The sequence below is a fragment of the Bos mutus genome, chromosome 28 (genome assembly GCF_027580195.1).
Source record: "Bos mutus isolate GX-2022 chromosome 28, NWIPB_WYAK_1.1, whole genome shotgun sequence".
Classification (NCBI taxonomy): Eukaryota; Metazoa; Chordata; class Mammalia; order Artiodactyla; family Bovidae; genus Bos; species Bos mutus.
The window spans coordinates 14,229,788-14,252,013 of NC_091644.1; positions in this window are offsets into that span (position 1 = coordinate 14,229,788).

A 22,226-nucleotide genomic window follows, 5' to 3' on the forward strand; every position below is an offset into this window, starting at 1 on the left:
GAATGAAGGTGAAACACAGAGTCAGTGCTACATGGGCTTTATTTCTCCTTTATTTGGGTAGGTAACAACATCTCCAGACTTTCTCATCTGTAAAATAGGGATGATGCCACCTTTCCTGTGAAATAAGGTCTGTGAAAACACACAGCACATGACTTTGCATATACTAGATGCTCAGGGAAGAGGAAAGGGACGCATACTGGGGAGGCATTGAGACGAGCTCTCATGACTTTGCATATACTAGATGCTCAGGGAAGAGGAAAGGGAAGCATACTGGGGAGGCGTTGAGACGAGCCCTCTGTCTGAGTCTCCTCCCTGCCCTCTCTGTATACTCTAGACTCCTCTACTTTTCAAATACCAGGAAAAGTAAGTGTACGGACAAAGGAAAGTGTCATTGCCCTAAGTGAAGACTGTTACTATCTTCAAATTGTAAATGGCTTTATGTTTATTAAGTATATTAAAGATGACTTATCTTGCCAACAACAACAACAAAAATCAGTAACCAGATCAAGCAGAGGTGTGATGGTTCACAGCTAAATGCCATTATAAGCCAAGAAGAAAAGATAGCCCTATGGGCAGCCCCAAAGAGGTATTGCCTTTGAGATGAGAAGTGATGGGGAGTTTGTGTCTGCCTGCTGCATGCTGTGTCTGCTGTCTGATGTGATGTGGCCCAGTGCAAACAGAGAGAAAACAACTCAGAGTCAACAGGAAGTCCTTTAGGGGCCCTACTTTCAGAATAGGAACTGGAGATGATAACAATGACAAAAAGACCAGAACTGGAAGAAATCTCAGGAAACTACTGTCAACCAAACTATCTGTAATATAAGAAATCTGCCCTGTTCCAAGCTCATTCAGCTTCCATTTAGATATAGATTAGCTACAGATTAAGACGACTCTCCACAGGTCTAAGCAACGGACTTCCTCTTAGCAGAGAAGAAAGCACATTCCTCAAGCCATGTGTCCAAAAATGGGGCCAGACCCAGGAACCAGTGCAGGTGCTGATCAGAAATAGAGCTGAGCCTGCAGGCAACACAAGTATCCTGGGATTCTTTCCCCAAGACAGGAGCAAGTTTTTGAAGGGCCTGAATGCCCCTACCATACTTGGGAGTGACATCAACCAAAATCTTCCCCTGCCTGAAAGAGCCTTTATCACTGAACATTACAAAAGCTTTCCATCTCTGTACCACCCTCTGATATAGCAGGGAAATCGTGGTGGACCACTGTGGGCCTTCCTTTGTGGGAAGTGTTGGGGGTGGGGACAGAAAAACACTCAACCTTGCTGATTAGACTTTGAAAGGGCTCTGAGGACATAAACCACACTCCCAAGGAGGGTTCCACAAAATGAAATGGATATGCCTGTCCAACAAAAAAAAGAGAGAGAGAGATCTGGAATGAGACATCAAAAATCAACTGCTTTTTTTTCAAACTGAAAGTCATGATCAAAATCAATCTAATGAGTTGTGTATTTTTTTTAATGGAGTGGAATGGAAAGGACTAGGTCAAAATGCAACAGACAGTATCAAAGTACAGCACCTACAGTAAGGCCAGATACACACACATGTGTGCATGCGCACAAGTGAATGAGTGTAATAAATTACAAAGTGAAAAGTTCATCTCTGTGAAGGCCGGAGTTCTTCTTCTTTAAGTCTGAAAAACAGTTTCCCGGTGCAACCTTCTCATTTCACAAATGGGTCCTCTGCCACCCAGGAATAAGACATAGTATGTCCACCATTGTAGACAGTTCGTGACAGAACTGGGATAAATCCAGAAAGAAAAGACTCAGCTCCTTACAACCCTCCTTTGCTGCCTCTGTGAAATTAACTCTATTAAAATCTAAGCCATGAAGGTTGCATACACATCCTAGTCCAAAGGAGCTCTGTGCAGAGTTTCACATTTCCTTCCAGAGGCACATATGCGTCCAGTCCCTCTCCCACTCTGCCCACTTGCACATGGGAATCCCCACTAGTACAGGCGACGACTGACCAAGGTCTCAGCTCCTTTTAAGAAATGACTTTGAGAAAACAAATTCTCCTGGGCCTGCTCCTGCTCACACATTGCCACTTTGAGTGTTGGGTATGTATTTGCTCTAAGTAAAATGCTTTGCTTTCATTTGTGTCAGCCGTGCCCATAAATAATAGACTTTATTTGAATTTCATAGCTCCCTCTGAAATCTACTCTACTGAATTTAACAGGAAGAACATAAGATTTCACCAGCATTTTCAAGGACTGAAAACTGTGATCAATACACAGGCTGGCAACCAAACCAACGTTGATTTATTCCTCACAATTACGTGGAAAGGAAAAGGCCACAGCACTGACTTCCCAGTCCTTCCCTTAGAGAAAGAATATGTCATCACCGTCATCACCATCGCGGTCACCTGAGAAAACCCAAGATGAAACTTACATATGCCCTTGGTGGACACGTCCCTCCTGAAGCACCCGCTACCGGCCCCACACACAGATTTGTGACCACAGCCCCCCAACCCAGCAGTTCTGCTGCTCTGCAAAGTTAATAAAAGCAAAGGCAAGAAGTCAAGGAAATCCTGACCCACAAGACTCCCTCCTTGCTTATCATAAAAGTGCCCTCATTTGGGCAATAACCTCAGCACTGCCGTGTGTCGGAAGTGAACAGGAAGGGACAGTTATCTGAGGCAGAGGGCACCTCGTTAAGGTTAACTTTATTCAAGACAGAAAGCTCAAACAGCAACATTCAATCACTGGGTGATGACACTTTTCTAGATAGAGATAATATTCTCTAAGAAAAAAAAAAAGGAAAAATGAAACTCTAGCTTCGCCATATATTTATATATCTGGAGGAAGCCATGAGAAAGAAACTTGCATGAGATATAAGAAATTGGAGCTTTCAAACATGCTGTTCCCACCTTATCATTCTTATCTTTTATAAAATACACAAACACACATACACACACACAGCTGCATTTAAAGATAAGGGAACAGAAAGGTGTTGTATATGTTGCCCAGATGTTTCGGAAATCCATTCCCTGTTAAACTTATCTCACCAGAACTGAAGACACCTCTAATCTTTTCTAATGGCTTAATCAAATGAAATAAATGGTTTGGTGTAATATCTTCTTTAAAACTTACACTTCTAGTTGTGCATGCACATGTACACACACACAAAAGCAGGGGTTTTTAAAATCCAAGGAAAAAGCAGTACCAGGATTAAAATGCTGTTCATTTAATATATTTTCTTCAAGACAGCAAGCTGGAAAACAAGTCAGTTAAGATTTTTTAAATAGTATCTCCTTTTCTTTTCTGAATCCCCAGACATTTTAAAGAAAAGAAATAGATGGGGAAACAGTGTCAGACTTTATTTTTAGGGGCTCCAAAATCACTGCAGATGGTGACTGCAGCCAGGAAATTAAAAGACGCTTACTCCTTGGAAGGAAAGTTATGACCAACCTAGATAGCATATTCAAAAGCAGAGACATTACTTTGCCAACAAAGGTCCGTCTAGTCAAGGCTATGGTTTTTCCTGTGGTCATGTATGGATGTGAGAGTTGGACTGTGAAGAAGGATGAGCACCGAAGAATTGATGCTTTTGAACTGTGGTGTTGGAGAAGACTCTTGAGAGTCCCTTGGACTGCAAGGAGATCCAACCAGCCCATTCTGAAGGAGATCAGCCCTGGGATTTCTTTGGAAGAAATGATGCTAAAGCTGAAACTCCAGTACTTTGGCCACCTCATGCAAAGAGTTGACTCATTGGAAAAGACTCTGATGCTGGGAGGGATTGGGGGCAGGAGGAGAAGGGGACAACAGAGAATGAGATGGCTGGATGGCATCACTGACTCGAGGGACATGAGTCTGAGTGAACTCTGGGAGTTGGTGATGGACAGGGAGGCCTGGCGTGCTGAGATTCATGGGGTCGCAAAGAGTCAGACACGACTGAACTGAACTGAACTGAAGAGTACCTTTCATTTGTTAGTTCAAACATTGGTTACATTCCTACTGTGTGTCTGGCAGTGGACTAAGAAAGGAAAAGTAGAGAAAAGGGGGAAATGCTACAAATGGGAAGTCAGAGAAAGTTTTAGAGATAAAGGATGGAAAGTTGTAAAGAAGGGTTGTATAAAAGCTGAGAAAAGAGAGTAAAGAAAGAATACTGACTACCTGTCCAAGCGAGGTCCCAACCCCAAGTAACACCCCCAGACACAAAAGGTCAGAGTGCAGGGAAAAAAAGGTTCTACACCCAATTTGTTATCCTTGTGTGAGCTGGTTTCACATTTCTGTTCAGGAATTTATCATGCTTGAACCAGAATTGAGAGTCAAAGCATCCTCTGAAAATACACGGGTTTACATCCAAGTTTGGTCCTAAGACTGGGGCCACCAAAGGGCAGTGCCCAGCTCTTAGGTGAGTATCAGAACAGATCAGATCTGCACAGGCACCAAGCAAGGGCTTTAACTGCTCAACAATTTGTATTTATTGAATGATACAGTAGGACATACATTACCAAGTATTATCTGTTTCTTCAGCTTTAGCTGAAAGTTCCAATATTTTGGCCACCTGATGCAAAGAGCCGACTCATTGGAAAAGGCCCTGATGCTGGAAGAGGTTGAAGGCAAAAGGAGAAGAGGGCAGCAGAGGATGAGACAGCTAGATAGCATAAACAACTCAATGGACATGAACTTGAGCAAACTCTGAGAGATAGTGAAGGACAGGGAAGCCTGCCATGCTCTAGTCCATGGGATCACAAAGAGTCAAACACAACGTATTGACTAAACAACAACAATCTATTATTTCAGCTGAAAAAAAGAAGGTGTTACACGAGATGACCTGGAAAGTCTTTTCTGGTCATAACAGTCTGGAAGGTACCATCAAGCCAGGCTTAAGCAATTTTCTGATTCCCCTTCATCTACATTTCAGGTGAATAAGGAGGCTTGGATGACAACTCATGCCTCCAAATGATTTTACCCTCAACCCTAAAACTCACTCAAAAGGCTCCATAAAACACACTCTTAAATGAAACTGGTAACCCAGCACACATACACTCTCCGTTTTCAAAGAATACATCACAGAAGCACATGTTTTCTGCCAGGTCCCACACCATATACCAGTGGCAAGGAGGCAGAGGATGAAAGAGACTGTACTTATTGCCTGCATCATTCATATGATGGCATCATTCAATATCTTAAAAGCAATTATAGTCTTTACAGGCAAAAATGGCAAACAGTTTGGATAATCACGTAGCCCCGGAGTGGAAACATTAGAAGCCAATGGTGGAAAGAAAAAATACAAGTAATCTTCATAGTGATGAAGGGAAGAGAAGGCCCTGATAGTTGGAGCTGATGGTTTCTACAGGAAAAAAACTGTACCTTGAAGGAGAAAGCCGGTGCCTTCAAAGAAGCCTTGCAGACAAGTGCGAAGAGAAAAGATTCTCTAAATTGTACTGTCACTTACCAGCAAAATCTCAAAGGGGCCACCCTGTCCACCAAGATGCCCCTGCTTCCAGGCTTGTCTGCATAAACCACAGAGCTCTCATAGTCACTCATTTCAATATAAAAATATTCTTCCCTGGTGACCATACAAGAAAATAATACTTTAAGATTATGCTAATAGGGTTAGAAACCCACTCATTTGAAATCTGTTTCTTACATGTATGATATTTGCAAGATTTTTCCAGGTTTCAGTCACAGAGTAGCCTGAGGAAAGTAGAGCCTGAAAATGAAATAAGCGGTCTATCCAGCGTATAAAGGAATGGGGTAGGGTAGAGAGTGCTTTCTTGTAAACAACAAAAAAATTACCTATAGAAGGACTCTAAGGGCAGCTATGGAGTAAAGAAAGAGTCTTTTTTAAAAAATGATTTACTTCTTGAAAATGTTAGTTGTTCAGTCATGTCTGACTCTTTGCGGACCCATGGACTGTAGCCCACCAGGCTCCTCTGTCCCTGGAATTCCCCAGGCAAGAATACTAGAGTGGGTAGCCATTCCCTTCTCCATGGGATCTTCCCAATCCAAGGATCGAACCCAGGTCTCCTGCATTGCAGGCAGATTCTTTACCATCTGAGCTACCAGGGAAGCCCAATTTACTTCTTAAACCTTTATTATTTCTTCATTGTGCAAGCAATTCATGTAAAATTTCCCCCTGAAAGAATAATGAGCTAGGAATATTTGAGGAAAGATGCACAGCAGACTGAGTTTTCTTACAGGCACGTTTTCTTTAAGGAAGGCTCGAGGATAGTTTCAGTGCCAAAGAAAACTCAGGAAGAGGATCTGCGGCATAATCCTTGCAGACAACATGTGGAATTATGACCAAGGAGCATAATAAACTTGAATACCACCCTTCCATTTATCAGCCAACAGTACAATTATTTGAGTTGAAGGGTCAAAATTCCCCTAAGCAGTGAAGCTAAGTGATAGGAACATGGGGTTTTATTGTACAATTCTCTCTACCTTATTGAATGTTTGAAGAGTCTCATAATTTAAATTTTAAACTTTTTTCAAACGTTCACAAGCCAAAAAACCTCAATTCCTTCTTCTTCAAAAATGTAGTCCTGACACCCTCTGATCTACAAACTCTATGAGTCTCATCACCTCTTAAGCCACAACCACCACCATAATAATAGGACCAGAGCTAGAGAACCTGCCTGAGCAAGACCAATAAGATTTGTTCCCCCAAATATTCTGGATGAAGTTCCAACCCCAGACAGTCTCTATGGAAAAAGAAAGCTCATGTAAAGGTGGAATGGGAACACAGTGAGCTACAGGGAAGAGAGGAAAATGCAGAGGGGCAAAGAGAAGCAGAAGCGACAGTCACAAAACTCCCGGCAGGCAGGGGACCCCCGTGTCCACCCTGACTTGCTAGCTTCTGTTCCACCCCCACTGGAGCTGCAACCCCACCTCCTGCCCTCGGAGCCTCTAAGGTGCAGTTGTTGCTGAGTCACTCAGTCATGTCCGACTCTCTTGTGACCCCATGGACTGTAGCCTGCCAGGCTCCTCTGTCCACTAGTCACCCCTCATCCATGGGGGATACATCCCAAGAGCCCCCTGTGGATGCCTGAAACCACAGATAGTACCAAACCCTACATACACAGTTGTGCATTGAACAACACGGATTTGAACTACAGAGGTCCACTTATACACAAAAGTTTTCAATCAATGTACAGTTGGTGCTCCATGTTCATAGGTTCTGCATTTGTGGGTTCAGCCAACTGAGGATGGATCATGGAATATGCTTACAGCTTGTGCTTAGTTGCACCCCATAAGGAACGCTGACTATGGGACTTGAGCATCTTTGGAAAACCTGTGACAGGCATTGGAACCAATTCTCCTCGGGTACTGATGGATGACTGGACTATGTTTTTTTCCTTTTAAGTACATACATATGAGAAGGCTTATCTATAAATTAGATATAGTTTTAAATTGTTATAATAAAAACAATTTTAAAATACACAGCTGACCCTTGAACAATGCAGGGGTTGGGGGAGCAGATCCGCAACACGGACAAAAATTCACTTTGAACTTCTTAACAGTCAGTCCTCCTTTCCACAGTTGCACATCCATGGATTCAGTGAACCACAGATCATCAAGGACTACAGGATTTACTATTTAAAAACTCCGTGTATAAGTGGGCCTACACAGTTCAAACCCATGTTGCTCAAGGGTCAACTGTGCTGTAGTAACATTTACATGAATGTGGTCGTCCTCTCTCTCAAATACTTTGCTGCACAAATTTAATGCCTTTTCTATCTTAACCAAGAACTTATTATACACTGTAGCCACAAGTTTTGCAATTTGAGGTACAACTGGAAAACTAGCATGAATTTCTTTCTCCTTTTCATGATTTCACAGAAAAATCAATTTTTATCATAGATCTTAGTGACCTCAGCACTTTTGTCTTTAGTTTGTCTTTATTTTTCTTATTAACTCAAGACTTTGCACCTTTTCACTTAGAAGCACTTGGAAGTTTCTCTTTGGCATAACCAAATTGCCAGCATCATGACTTTTGTGCTTAAGGGTCATTAGTAAGCAACATAAAGCTAACTTGAACACAAGCAATGCGATACCATAACAGTCAACCTGATAACCAAAAGCTGCTGCTGCTGCTAAGTCACTTCAGTCATGTCTGACTCTGTGCAACCCCATAGACAGCAGCCCACCAGGCTCTTCTGTCCATAGGATTCTCTAGGCAAGAATACTGGAGTGGGTTGCCATTTCCTTCTCTGAACCGAAAGCTAGTAAGTGACTAATGGGTATGATATATAAGACAAAGGGTGACTGTTCCATGGGCTGGACAAAACAGGACGGTGTGAGGTTTCTACTCAGAATGGCATACAATTTACAACTTATGAATTGCTGATTTCTGCAATTTTCCATTTAATATTTTCAGACCACAGGTAATAGGGCCTATAAGGATGTACTCACTTCCTCATCCATCTTCCTGCCCTTTCCCCTCTTGCTTAGGCTGAGTTCAGTTCCTCATAAATCAAGCAAGTGAGGCTAAGACAAGGGTGAAGGAGAAAAAACTAACCTAGTGATCTGAGGAGAAGGGGACGACAGAGGAGGAGATGGTTGGATGGCATCACCAACTCAATGGACATGAGTTTGAGTAAGCTCCAGGAGTTGGTGATGGAAAGAGAAGCCTGGCATGTGGCAGTCCATGGGGTCACAAAGAGTCAGACATGACTGAGTGACTGAACTGAACTGAGTGATCCAAGAGTACCAAACTGGAGAAATCAGAACCTCGAGGAAGGGCTGCCTTTTCCTCCAGAGGCCTCCTTGGAACCAAGAAGAAAAGACGGGATGGAGAAAGAGAGACAGTTCTCAGCAGCCACCCTGCACTACAGCAACACTTAGCCATGCCGTGAACTTTTTTCCACACCTCACAATTTCTTTGCAGGACACAGAGGTGAAATTTATGCAGCAAAGGAAAAAGAAAAATCTAGAAATGTTTTTCTATTCAATTTTTTCTCTTGTTTTATTGAGAAATAACTAACATACATCACCGTATAAGTTTAAGGCATATAGCATGATGGTTTGACTTAATATATTATGAAATTATTACCACAATAGATTCAGCTAACATCCATTCTCTCTGTTTACTTTTAAAATATACGCTCTGGAGTAAAAGGAGGGGATGGTGATGACAGAGGATTTTCAAGCTTTCTTCTCTTTGTACTACTTTGGGCCCCTTGGCTTTCACAAAAAAAGAAAAGAAAAAAAGACCCCGCACATTTCAAAGTCACTTTAACGCTTATAAAGCAAACACACATTCCAAGTTATTCATTTCTGCTAATAAAGGAGACTGATTTTTCCTTCCTAAAGATAATTTATACTCTTGATATTTTGAAAACAAGTGGCCAGTAACAAAGTGGGGATATTACTGACAAGGCTTTATAAAGAGGCAAATACTGCTTCTATGATTACACCACATCTAGTTAACATCAAACAATGTTTCATTAGCTAACAAGACATTTACTTTCAATGAATGAAAACTATAATGAAGAGTTGCTGTATTTTAAAAAGGATTGAATATAATTTTTGCTTTATTTTATGTTGCTATAAAAAAGGGCCTTAAGTGTACTTCTCATCTGCTCCTCTTCTTAAACTACCATAATTTATGCAGATAAATGTTGGATGAATTGCATCAAGAATGCTATTCAGATTGCTACCCATAAAAGTACTTAGCTATCATTTTCTTTTTCTCCTATTTATGTCTTTATATTACAAAAATCAAGCTTCCAACATTAAAAATGATATATTGTCACCAAAAGTACTGGAGCATAACACCGAATAATAAATTATTAGTCTTTGAAAGTTAAAGCCAAGTTTAAGAGATAGTAATGCTTTTGTTATGCCGGACTCCTTTCCAACTGCAGTTGACTGAGGGAAGCTTACAAGTGACAAAAATTGACACTTTGAAATGCTATCAGTCTGCAGATTTACTGCAAAACTCTGAAGGTACTGTCAAGGGCAGATAAATGTTTGTGATAATTCACAAAATAATTTGACTTTACATAATAGGCGTGGCGCTATGGGACTCAGAAATGCAACCCCTGGTGTCTAAACATAAATAAGGAAAAGTGGTGGGTGCTTTCTCTGGCCTTCCCAGAACCCCAGCCTCTCAGGGGCTCAGGGTAAAGGAAGAGGACAGGCTTCAAGGGGATCACACCATCCGCTTCCTTGCCCACCTCCCCCCAAGAACCTCAGGAAAAAAAAAAAATCTATCCTCCAAGAAATCACTACTCCAGCCTTTATCATATTCAAGAAAACAGACCACAAAACCAACAGCTGGGTCACAGCAAAAGCAAATTTATACCCTCAGAAAGAGGAGTGATACCAGTTTATACATGAAAAGACCTGCCAAGCAGAAGATAGCTTTGTGGGGATCCCAAATCTTATATAAGAGGCTAAATAAGGTGCAGGGGGAGAATGCCGGTAGCTCAAAGCTACCAAAAGCATCTTACACCAAAATAGAAGCTTTCAAAGTCAATGCCCTGGTGAAGCACTTAGGTGCCTACTTGACTGATAACTTCGTCCTAATCACACGATGGGGGAAGACGAAATCAACCATAATTACATAAAGAGGAGGAAGCAGAATGCTGGCCATACTAGATGCATTATAAATATTTGCAAATACATTAGCAAAGCAGCAATTTCCAATTGATTTCTTCATTCCCATTATCCCAGTCTTTACCTGAACTTTTTAAAACTGCTTCTTAAACTGTTCGAGCTTAATCTATTTTATTAATTCTGTATTGCTAGATCACTAATTAAAAGTCCGATTTAAATTCAAGTGAAATTCAGTACAAAAGTTACTATTCTTTACAGTAATTCATTCATGATTTTTTTTTTTAATTGAGCACCTACTTTACATGAGACACTGTTCAAAGAGTTTAGGATATATCTACAAGGCAAGACAAAGCAGACCAAAAAAAAAAAAAAAAACAAATAAAAGCCCTGCTTTCATGGTATTTACATTTGGGGATACACCTGAGAATGGCAATATAAACCATGACCCAGACAATAAGTGTTTACCAGTAGCCAGCACAGGCCTGGTAGACCAGGGCTGCTGTCCCTAATCTTCCATGCCTATGCTGGTGGCGGAGTCTGGTCATCAATTAAGAAACACTTTCAATGAGGCAGGACTAAAAATCCTCAACAGAGCTTTCCAAGAAGCAAACTCCACTGGCTCACAGCACATGACCAAGAAGGCATGTGTTTGCCAAGATATCCTGGGAAGTACAAGAAGCTTAATACAGAGACCCGGTCCACCATCAGCTTCCAGTCTATTTGAGGCAAAGAGCCTTTTACAAAAACTAACAACTCCTGATACAAGGCATGGAGTGAGTGAATGCAAAGCAAGTGATTCAGGTACAAGTGGTTCAGATCGCCAGGATCAAGGGCAGGGCAGGATATGTCAAGGAGTTTGACATTTCAGCTTCGGAACCCTTCATTTAAACCTGTTGCTTCTAAGGCCCTGGGAGAGGCCTAGACACTGTATATTTTATTTTTATTTTAAAATTGACACAAGGAATGGACAAAATGTGTGGGGAGGCAGTGCTGATGTTAGTGATTATTGCTAGTGGTGATGTCATTTTTAAGGATGAAGGATGGGGCTTTCATCTGGGCCAGCTATTCCTAACGAACCTGCCCCAGGCTAGCATTAATGGCCAAAGTCCAGAAAAAATCCTGCTTTAAAGCATGAGCAGGAAGACATGCTAATTAAAAATGAAAGTAATGTTTCTTCATGTGTAGTGAAAATGAGGAGTTTGGACCAGATCATTTCTCTGGATGTCTCCAGCTCTCTGACTCAAAGTAATACAGGCTCCCAAGTTCCCTTAATAGAAGTGAACATCCTGTCCAACTAAGACTGAGCCTGGCAGGAGAGCTACACTTAAATTCAAACCAAGCCCCACTCACTGAAAGCATTCTGTTTAACCTATATTCTTAACAGCTCATTCTTAGTGGGGTTACAAAATCATTAGAAAAGGACAAATATTACCAAATACAGAACAGGAATAGGGGAAAGAGGGAGATAATGTACACTGCATTAGTCCAATATGTTTATTTCTAATGCAATTTGTATTATAGTATAGCACATAGCTAATCAAGAAAACAGTCACCTCACAGTTTTATGCCTCGTGGAGAATAAAGCAGCCCAGATTTCCACATCCATGCACAACCACTCCTGTTCCTCCTCATCCCAGCCACCTTCCAGAAAGAGACCTTTAACTACAATTAACTTGCTCAACTGACTCATTAAACCAGTACTTATTTCTCAAGCCAAAGGCCATGGATATACCCTTGAGAAGCTACAGACATGAGACTTTTACCCTTTTAGGTTTAGGTCGTAATGATGTTTAAAAAATGAGTAAATTTTTGGTTTAATTAAAAGTTGAGAGGGGACTGAATTCATAGATCCCAAGAATTCTTTGGGCTCTGAAATTTTAGGATATAAATATCTAGTCCTTTTGTCAAGTGTGGAGCAGACAAGAAGTGAGAAGGGCAATGAGTGGCATCTTGACTGCTTCAGGTCCCTGGAGCGGTAAGAGTGGTCCTGTCTATACTACTCTTCAGAAATGCCCCTAATTGGAGCCTTAATTGCTGCCTAAACTACACACACAAAAAAAATAGTTATCATTAAACACACACAACTATTCATAAATAGAGAGCTAGATAATTCAATGTGAACTATCTGGTTAAAAAGCACCCTATCACAGAGGACTGCTATGCAATCCTGGTGCCTGTTTTGGCTTTTGTCTCATTTCTCATGAATGGATCAACATGTTGGACTAATAATATTAAAAGAACAACAATCTATCTAAACGCTGAATTCTAAATAAATTGGTTCTCTTAAAGCTCTTTACTTCTCTTGTGCCCTGAAAATTTACAGTTAAACAATTATTTTTCAAACAATTACAAAAGAACTTATTTGCAAAACAGAAATAGATGTAGATGTAGAAAACAAATGTATGGGTACCAGGGGATAAGGTGGGGGAGGATAAATTGGAAGATTGATATACACACATCACTATGTATAAAATAGATAACTAATAAGAACCTACTGCATAGCACAGGGAACTCTACTCAGTACTCTGTAATGGCCTGTGTGGGAAAAGAATCTTAAAACAGTGGATATATGTGTATATATATATATATGTATATGCATAATGGATTCACTTTGCTATACACCTGAAACTAACATAAATCAACTATATTCCAATAAAAAATTTAAGGATGTTTTATTTCAATTAGGTTTTAATTTCCTCTATTTAGTAAATTGTGACTGAACAGTCACCAAGAAAATAATAACATAAGGAGTTATGGACTGCAGGTCCAGAATCTGTCTGAAATTCTGGAGACTTTATATATAGAAATATATATAATTATGTATAAATATAATTAATATATATAGATAACTATATACAACTGATATTTATACACATACAGATATACATACATGACACATATCTGTGTATATATATTAAATTTAATATAGACATGCAATTAAAGTTTTTTTCAGATTTTAGAAAGGTAATATAGTTTATATATAGTATAAAGTAACAGTATAACTAACAGTATAAGCTAGAAGCAACAGTTAGAACTGGACATGGAACAACAGACTGGCTCCAAATAGGAAAAGGAGCATGTCAAGGCTGTATACTGTCACCCTGCTTATTTAACTTATATGCAGAGTACATCATGTGAAATGCTTGGCTGGAAGAAGCACAAGCTGGAATCAAGATTGCCAGGAGAAATATCAATAACCTCAGATATGCAGAGGACATCACCCTTATGGCAGAAAGAGAAGAAGAATTAAAGAGTCTCTTGATGAGAGTGAAAGATAAGAGTGAAAAAGTTGACTTAAAGCTCAACATTCAGAAAACTAAGATCATGGCATCTGGTCCCATCACTTCATGGCAAATAGATGGGGAAAAAGTGCAAACAGTGGCTTACTTTATTTTGGGGGGCTCGAAAATCACTGCAGATGGGGACTGTAGCCATTAAATTAAAGGACACTTGCTCCTTGGAAGAAAAGTTATGACCAACTTAGACAGCATATTAAAAAGCAGAGAAGTTACTTTGCCAACAAAGGTCCATCTAGTCAAAGCTATGGTTTTTCCAGTGGTCATGTATGGATGTGAGAGTTGCACTATAAAGAAAGCTGAGCACCGAAGAATTGATGCTTTTGAACTGTGGTGTTGGAGAAGACTCTTGAGAGTCCCTTGGACTGCAAGGAGATCCAACCAGTCTATCCTAAAGGTAATCAGTCCTGAATATTCATTGGAAGGACTTATGGTGAAGCTGAAACTCCAATACTTTGGCCACCTGATGAGAAGAACTGACTCACTAGAAAAGACCCTGATGCTGGGAAAGATTGAAGGCAGGAAGAGAAGGGGATGACAGAGGATGAGATGCTTGGATGGTACCACCAACTCATTGGACATGAGTTTGAGTAAGCTCCAGGAGTTGGTGATGGACAGGGAAGCCTGGCATGCTGCAGTCCATGGGGTTGCAAAGAGTTGGACATGACTGAGTGACTGAATTGAACTGAACAGTGTAAGCTAAGAGTCTTAGCAGATACTCGTATTTTTACAATGAAAGAGGGATATTAATACTGTAAAAATAATTTTACAAATAATGTACAATGATGACTCATAAATATAAAATGAACACATGTGAAATATTAACTGAAATAATTAACTAATAAGATGTTCTACCCATTCAGAGGAAAATTCCAAGTACCACACATATATCAGGCAATCAGGAATGCAAAAATGAATTTACAGATACAAAGCTGATAAACACAGAGCAATAAATAACTGCATAATACAGGACACAATTCATCTGCATTTCTATGGGAAAAATGATTTGCATTATTATCAGTTTCTTAAAACTACAGTTTTATAAAATAGATTAAAGACAGCAAGGAAAGGCATAGCTAGTGTAGAAGGACATCCTAAAAAGAACATCCAGGAATCTGGATGTAGCCAGTTTTAAAGACTTTTACAATTTTTCCTGACATGAAAAAGTGATATGAATCAACATTATAGTTTCACATCTCTTCAGGTCAGACTTTGTTATGAATTGCTCCATCAAAGTTTATTTTAAAAACTTTGTCTTCAGAACTTTGGGATTTTGGTCAATTTCTCATGAAGAAAGTGAAATGGTTTTATTATCATTTTAACCACAGGATCTTATGATGGTTCCAATATGAAGAACCAACATATTTGGGGGGGTGGGTAAACTTAATGAATAAGGACAATGCCTCGTGCCAATGTAATAGAACATCAGAGTTGAAAAAACACTGAGGTATTATGTCAGCTGTGTTCCAGCCCCACCTGTACCATCACTTGGCTGGGACAGATCATTGGTCTACCCTGGGCCTCAACTCCCTGATCTGTACAGAAATTTCAGAGGTCTCTCATATTCTAAGAGGCCAGAATTTTATCACTGACATCAGAAACCTCAAAACTTGGCATAAGAAGAAACTATTCCATTAAGTGCCAAATAAAAATGTTCAAGCTTCTCTCCTCTGTCAAATCCCAGGTCAAAAATCCTTTTTTCTACAGAGGCTTCTTAAATAAATCCAGATTTCAGTTCAACTCTAGCTCCAGTAGGCAGGAGTTGGGTGACCCTAAGCAAATAATTGAGTATCTCTGAGCCTCAGTTTCCATATCTAGAAATTGGAAATAGCCTCTAAATATCTAGGACCTGCTGGGTCTACCTGCTCTTTCCTTATCTTCTCTGCTAGTAGTTCCATTATCACTTTCCAAAAAAAAAAAAAATTCTCTGCAAAATAGTGGACACTCTTAAGAATTTATAGTTGAATATATTTTTTTCTGTGGTGCTGGAAAAGCCTCTTGAGAGTTCCTCAGACTGCAAGGAGATTAAACCAGTCAATCCTAAAGGAAATCAACCCTAAATATTCATTGGAAGGACTGATGCTGAAGCTGAAGCTCCAATACTTTGGCCACCTGATGCGAAGAGCCAACTCACTGGAAAAGACCCTGATGCTGGGAAAGACTGAAGGCAAATGTGGGCAGTGGGACAGAGGATGAGATGGTTAGTTAGCATCACGGACTCAATGGCCATGAATCTGAGCAAACTCGGGGAGATCGTGAAGGTCAGGGAAGCCCAGTGTGCTCTAGGCCATGGTGTCACAAAGAGTTGCACACAACTTAGCAACTGAGCAACAGCAACAAGTAGTTTTTCTCTAGACATTCAGTAGACTTTCAGTGTGTTTATCCCACTTCCTCAAAATCAGGTACCATGCCTTCAATTTTGCCTTTTTGTACCCTTCACCCTAAAGAAATGAACCTCTGTCCCCCTTTCTTCTGCTAGATTCTCTGATTCATCCTCCAAACCCCAGCTCAGGAATCAGCTCCTCCATACAGATTTCCCTGAGGCACTCAGCTTGAATTAATGCCATCAGGTGGAGCTCCTGTAGCCCCTGGTGCCTCCTGCCACATCACAGAACATAGTGTGATATAAGTTCAATATCACTATGTTCTCAGAAAATTTGTTCCTTTAGGAAAGTCAGAGTATCACCCAACGTTGCTAGCACCAAGCCCAGTACCTGGCATATAGTTGGCACTCAACATAAATACCTGTTTCTAGGTATTTCTAGGCTTCTAGGTTTCTAGGCTTCCCTGGCTCAATGATAAAGAATCTACCTGCCAATGCAGGAGATGAAGGTTTGATCCCTGGAGAAGAAGATCCCGTGGAGAAGGAAATGGCCACTCAGTCCAATATTCTTGCCTGGGAAATCCCACGGACAGAAGAGCCTGGGGCTAGAGTCCAAGGGGTCACAAAAGAGTCGGACATAACTTAGTGTCTAAACAGCATAAATACCCGCAGAACTGAAATCATCTCCTCTGTAGCACCCAATACAGATTTGCTTCTTGTGAATGAATACGTGTTGCCAACAGCTGACTCTGCAAGAAAGGGAATGGAGAGGTTTCTGTCACTTGACATTCACTGTTGTCAGTATTGGAAGGGAAGGTGGCGCATGGCTTTGGATTCCAGTGGTGGATAATCAGAGCTGGTTAAAAGAAAAGGAGACATACAGGAGCCAGCCAGCTCAGGGACAGAACCCATGAGTGAGCAGTCTATTTATGCTAGTGGGCATAAATACAGCCTCATTATCTACAGTGGCGGCTGGACCACGTCCCAGAGATTAGAACAGCATTGGGCAAAATATACTCTATGGATTATTCGACCCACAGTGGGGTCCCTGATAAAAAGAGTTCAAGAGAACAAAGTGGGGAAGATTGTCAACTACCCTTCTCTTAGACATACACAATACCTGAGAATATTCTGAGGAGCCTGACAGCTAAGCCAAGTGTTGAACTTTGTTCTGGCTGGGGCTTCCCCAACAGTCTTCACCGGAGAATCCATCCTTCCTGTGGTATCCCTCACACCATGTTGTTGGGAACGCAGGTCAGAACTGAGACCAGAATTAGATCTATAAGGAGGCAGGGCACCACACAGCTTATGTAGCTCAGGAAAGCACTAAATGGCAGGCCATGCCAACAGACAGGAGCCAAGAGGCCGAGATACGGGACATAGTGGGCAACATCAAGCCCAGAGCAGCTACTCTGGTAACGCAGAGGATCTTCCTTCACAGACTATGGGTGTCTCAAGGAAGACACCCCGCTTAGGTCATCATCATTTTATCTTCAGGGCTTGAATATCACAGTTTGAATGGATTGGGTCCCAGACCTGTACAGTGGCTAGAGAATGCAAGAGGCCAATGTGAGCAGTACCATTGCGATTTTCAGTGGTGGCTGAACTCCAGAATTACCTGGGGAATTATAAAATTGTAGATTTCCCAGACTCCCCCTCCAGACAAATTAAATACTGAGACTCAAAGAATCTCTCTTTGCTAGACAGGGGCTTTCAATTACTCCCTACAGGAAAGGCCTATAAGCCTGTCTCCCACTAAAGCAAATCTGGAGTCCTCCTAAAGGAGGATGCAGAGCCCGGACCCAATGAGAGCAGGGTCCTCATGAGGCTTCAACCTACCCTCAACCCCTGTCCCAAGAGTTCTTTATGAAAAATGCCACCAGTTTTCCCCAGAAAATGCCACTCTAGCCTTTCCCTAAAAATAGCTTGGCTTCCTCAGAGGGGTCAGATCCATGGCCTTCAGAGAGAAGCATAAACACAACTCTTGCCAAACCAGGCTCTCAACACTTAAATCAGCCTGCTCTCAAGTCCGCATGAAGTTCCAAGAACAAGAAGAGTCTTCTATAAAGGATTTCACAGCAGACCATGATTGTGCAAGGCACCCAGTTCCAGTTCTCAAAATGCTCCATGTCCAGAAGTTCAAGTTAATTATTACTTTACCAAACGCAAGTGAGTTATGTCTTTCTGTCATTTTGGCCCAGATACTCACCAAGCTGCCAAAACCCCTCACATACCCAAATACCAAAACTATGTAGGAAGGCTACACGACGTCCTCACTAGAGACAAGACCAAATTTTCACTTCATAAATCACTGAGAAACTCCAAAAAGGCGGCCAGTTGAAAAGGCAAGCTATGTTGATGAAATATTTTCTTAATTCACCTCATTCAGAGTAATTGATTTTTTTAACTTCATGAACAAGTCATTTTTAATGTAAATAATAAAGTCGGTTAACCGTGTACTCTTACTGCATGTGGAACGGCAAAGTTTTTATCTGAATTAATTAGGTGATTTTTCACTAATACAGACTTGTTGCTTTTACTTAAGACTTTGTTTTTAATCAAATCCCTTGCCACCCTGACCCTCACTCCACTATTAGCTGAAATGGAAAGCAATGAAGGTTAGTTATAACCTGTTTTTATGTGTGTTTCCTTCCAGAGGATTCAAGGGCAAAACCCTTAGCATCATCAGTATATGATCTATTGAGCTTCTCTTAGACAGGAAAGCATGCAGATCCTAAGAGCTATTTAGAATGTGTTTCAAATGTATTCCATGCCTACGTTATCACGGCTAGGAGTGTCAACCCAAATCCTAAGGTGTATATTACTGCCATACAGCTCTGCACATGTAGGTCCTACTTTTACATGTAAAATTAATGACAGTGAGTAGAAATTCAGCCTATTTTGCCAGAGATGCTAAATTCCTCCCCTTTAAAAGTAGAACAGTCAACCTGGCTAAAAGAAGCAGCCCTCAATTTATGTTTTCTCCTGTTTCCCATCTCCAGGTTCCCCATCCTACTTAGGAGGCTGAAAGAACAGGGTCAGGGGGAACAAAATTACTTTCATATCCTGTAATTTGTCTGCTGTATTGGAACTGAGAAGCAGTCTTATGAAACCCAAGCCTCAATTCTTTTTTTTTTTTTTTCATTTTTACTTTTATTTTAGTTTTGAGCACTTCATTTTTTTTTTTTGGAATAGAATTATTTTGGCTCTTTTAAGCAACTTTTTTACAAAGTTCAATGAAAAAGGAAAAACAAAGTCTCAGCTTCACTATTTCCTCCATGACAAAGGCCAATCTTTACATCACCTGTGGTTCCAATGCCCAGCAAAGGGCATCACATTTGTGGATACGTGTATGCCACTTCTGTGTAAATTCTTTTTGTTTCCACTCACCAAACTCTTCCTGATAAAGCCAAAAGGGGGACAGGGGGACATATACCACATTCCTCGAGGTTACGCTCATCTGCCCGCTTCGGGCTTAGAGGGAGGACCTCAGTTGTTATCACTTGTCTAACTCACAGTGTGGTCCCTGGAGCAGCTGCATTGGTGTCACATGGGAGCTTGTGCTCGGGTCCCAGCCAGACCTCCTGAATCAGAAACCTACCTTTCAACGGCACGTCCAGCAGACGGACATGCATGGCAAAGCGGGAACAGCACTGGTCTGGTGCGAAGTCCCACTCACGCTAAGAACTAGCATCTTCTCTCAGTTCACCCTGCCTCCGCTAGGACCTTCCAGAGTCTAGCTGCGCGGGAGTGTCAAGCCCTGGCTAAGGCCTTGACGGTTTTCAGCAGTCAAGCAGGCACTGCTCAACCCCGGCAGCCATCGAGGAAGCAGGGAGGAGCGCCCAGGGGCGGTGGTGGAAGCGGCCTCCCCCAGCCCGTGACTCTCAACACAGCAGAGTCATTAATTAAGATACGGCCGGCTGCTGGCGAGGCATCACTCCGCGTCCCCTGTCTGCCGGGGACTGGCGTGAGGTGTGAGAATCTGGGTAGCCTTCTCCGTGGCTCTGCCCCACCGGCATTGATTGTGTATGATTAATGATTTAAAGGAATAAAAAGAGAAAGGTCAATTTCTGAGTTCAAGACAGAGCAGCTACATAGGGAGTAATTAAGATACTTGTGTAAGCATGATTAATAAGCACAAACTGGCACTCTGGGCAGTAAACAAGATGCAAGCAGATGGTTAGCATGCAAAAGGTTTTTTTTTTTCCTTTCCTAAAAGCAATTTTTCAGCAGCTTGAAACTTGGCTTGTGAATTCTTTTCCTCCCCCAAGTCTCAAAAATCTCATTATCTCCACAACCTTCAAGGAAAAAAAAAAAAAACTGTAGTGAATACCTTCAATGCTCGTTCATTCTCTCTTTAAAAAACAAAAACTTATTATTTTATTTTATTTTTACAGATAACTTGAGTTTGCTTGTAAAAATGGATGCAACTCATCTTTGTTTCTCTCTGCCTTTTATGTCAGGCATCCCGTGAATTGCCAAGCCTGACAAGGTGGTTCACTGCCGAGTCTTTCAACTCCCACCCAGCACTGCCCCCCCATTCTGTGATGGGCAGAACAGAGGCATCAGTGGTGGCATTTGTGGTGAGAGCTGGCAGGCAGGTGTCAGAGCCGTCCGGCAGGCGCCCCTCACGAACACTAATCAGCCCTGGTGTTCTTTTACAATCCATATCTAATTCGCAAGTTTCATTCTTTCTGAAAAACAATTACTAGGTTTTGAAGTTCATTGTGCATTTACGCAACTGTCTCTTCACATTAACGTAAAGTGGGAACAAGAAAAAATAGAGTCAGCGGGGAACGGACATCAAAAGATGTTAAAAGTGGATGAAGGCTTTATTTTAAGAGTAGTATAATTACAGATGTGTGCAATATTGTACAATAAATGAAACACAAAAGGTGTATCCTGTATGCATCTTCACGTCTTCAAGGTATTGTGTGTGTGTGTGTGTGTGTGTGTGTGTGTAGTGAGAGAGAGAAAGAAAGAGACAGATACAGAAGAGAAAGAGACAGACACATACATTCCAAGGGGGGTGGGAAGAAAGTAAGAGAGGAGGACAGAGGTCGTTTATAACTTAGAAAAAGAAAAAGATTCTCCTAGGATCAAAAAACAAACAAGGTATGTATCTGTCTTGGCAAAAAGCAAATACATACATATCTCTGTATATATACAGCAAAGACAGAGCTAGGCACACTTAGTTTTCTCCACCTCTGTTAAAAAGAGAAATAGGGAAAAGGGAGGGAGAGGAAGGAAAGGGTAGGACAGAGAAAGAATGAAAAAGGGGGGAGGACGGAAGAAAATAAAGAAGTGAAAAAAATCTGAGTCTTAAGCAAAAAAAAATGGCGAAAGCAAAGGCATATTTGATGAAGGCACCGTAAGCCTAGAACATCTCTCCAAATTCCATTTCTTTAACTTCCTAAGATGCATAGGAAGCCACAGGCCCTGGACCATCTTACCCCAATGCCAGGTTGGCTGTCTGTGACAGGGCAGATTTGCACTCTGTGTCAGCAAGTTGCCATGGGCCTTCCCCAGTTGGCCTCCGTCCAGGGGCCAGGTCTGTGCCTGTCATTTTTGGCCAGACCCAAGGATCATGCATCCTACCTCCTGCCACTGAGACCAGTCCTACTGAGCTACTCTAATCACCAAGTCAGGCCTGAAACTGAAGCCCACAATACTCAGCTTATGTGTCCTCTGGGCTGAGAAGGACCATAAGCAGTGGTTCTTGAACTTAGGGCAGCAAATGGCCTTGACAAGTAGCTGACTTTCTTCTTTACCCAACACACAGAACAGAGAAGAATCCAAGCTTCCTCCAAGAGAACATTCTAATACAGTATTACCACCATGGTTGGTTTCATGCCTCCCCCCTTTATTTTTGTTTTAGACTAATCACCTTCAGTTCAGTTCAGTTCAGTCGCTCAGTCGTGTCCGACTCTTTGTGACCCCATGAATGCAGCACGCCAGGCCTCCCTGTCCATCACCAACTCCTGGAGTTCACCCAAACTCATGTCCATCGAGTCGGTGATGCCACCCAGCCATCTCATCCTCTGTCATCCCGTTCTCCTCATGCCTCCAATCCCTCCCAGCAT